Source organism: Ursus maritimus, unplaced genomic scaffold, assembly GCF_017311325.1.
Source record: "Ursus maritimus isolate PB19 unplaced genomic scaffold, ASM1731132v1 scaffold_19, whole genome shotgun sequence".
NCBI classification, from domain to species: Eukaryota; Metazoa; Chordata; class Mammalia; order Carnivora; family Ursidae; genus Ursus; species Ursus maritimus.
In genome coordinates this window covers 46,724,043-46,725,756 of record NW_024424341.1, presented here as the reverse complement: position 1 = coordinate 46,725,756, position 1,714 = coordinate 46,724,043, and positions in this window count along the sequence as shown.

The window sequence follows — 1,714 nt, the reverse complement described above, 5'->3', positions numbered from 1 at the left end:
GCTGTGCTTGCTTTATTGCTGGGGAGGGCTCCAGGAGAGAGGGCAAGGTCCAGATTCTTGGGTCTGGTGGGATAGGGGGCCTGGGGCCAAGACAACCTTGGCCTTTGGATCTCCCAATTTACTCTCCCAAACCAGGAGAACTAGTTAGGATTGAAATGAGTAAGATCTGTCCCTCGTTGGAGTCCCGTGAGCATTTCAGAACTAGTGTCCCCATCTGAGTGCAACATTTCTTGCCAAAATCAGCTCTTCGGGTTCCCCATCTCAGTAATAGGCTCCCGAGCCTGCCAACCCGGGTACTGGCTCTTCCCATCTGCTGTCAGTCGCTCACCAGACACTGTTGGTCCTTCCTCAACTGTCCCCTCCTCCAGGCTCCTGACCCAGCTCAGGTATCATCTTGTTTGTCCTGAGCTAGTACCCCAGCCCACCTCTTGTGCACCCTGGCCCCAGGGGGATGCTTCTAACATCTGACGCTGCTCTCCCCTGCTCAAATCCTTCCGTATCTGCCTACAGGTAATACCAAAGCTCCTCCGACCGGGCCTCCAGGACCTGACCCTGCCTACATTCCCCACCCTCAGCTCCGTCTTACCCTCAGTTCTGAGCTCCCTGACACAACCTGTCCATAGAAGACCTTGATAAAGAGCAAACAAATTACTCCTACAATGAATCTCTGTCCCACAGAAGATCCTGTTGCCCGTTTCTCCAGCCTGAGGAGAATCACAAATACATAAACATAAATCCGCAAAACTCGCAGGATCATGCAGCCCATTTTCTGCACTTAACACCCGCAAAAGCCATTGGCAAGAGATATGTCGAGGGACGGGGTGGGGGAGGAACCCCCGGAAGAGAAGGAAGGGCTAACTGGAATAGATACACTCCTTTTCGGCGAGGAGACGCCTCCTTTCGATCTTTGCAGTGTCCACCCCGGAATTCCGATCCACACCAATGCCTGCCTCCTCCAAGGCCTTCTCGCCCCCACCCCCATGTTTAAACCCCTTCTGGAAGGGACCAAAGAAAACAGTTCTAGAACCCGGGGGTGATGGGCTGGTTGTTGATGCGGGGAAAGCAGCCAAGCAGAGCAAAGGTGGGATTCCCAGGTCAGTTTCCAGGGCCACCCTCACCCTATATCCTTGCTCTTGGGCGGGCCGGACGCCTGGAGGTGGCTGGCAGGCAAGAGCACCCCACTCTGAAGGGTTTGGAGAAGAGTTGGATTCCCTCACCTCCCCTTCGGCTTCGGGAAGCGGGCCCCGGACCCCCAAAATTCCCAGAGAAGCCGTGGTGAGCCGGGACCCCAGGCGCCTCCGCGGCGCCCCGCCCCGTCTCGCGGGGCACGCCGGGAGAGGAAGTTCTCGGCCGCGTCGCCGCAACAGGTGGTCGGCAGGCTCAGACTCCAAGTCCCAGGATGCATCGCACCCCGCAGCCCGGGGCGGGCCGTGGTTGCCCTTGGCAACAGAGCGGCTCTCTGGGAGCCGGGAACCGTCCGCGCTCGGGAGTTGGGGGAGGGCCGGGGCGCGACTCGAGAGGGGCAGGGACGCGGGCGGAGTGACAGAGGGGAGCCCGGAGCCCGGCAGGGCCGACGTTCGGAGGGACGGAGATGCACAGGGTTTTCCAGGGCCAGAGAGGGACGTGGAGGGACGGGGAGACCCCCGGGCACGGAGAGAGAGGTTCCTAGCCGGAGAGGGTGAGAAAGGGATAAAGATGGGGGGCGGGGTAAGGG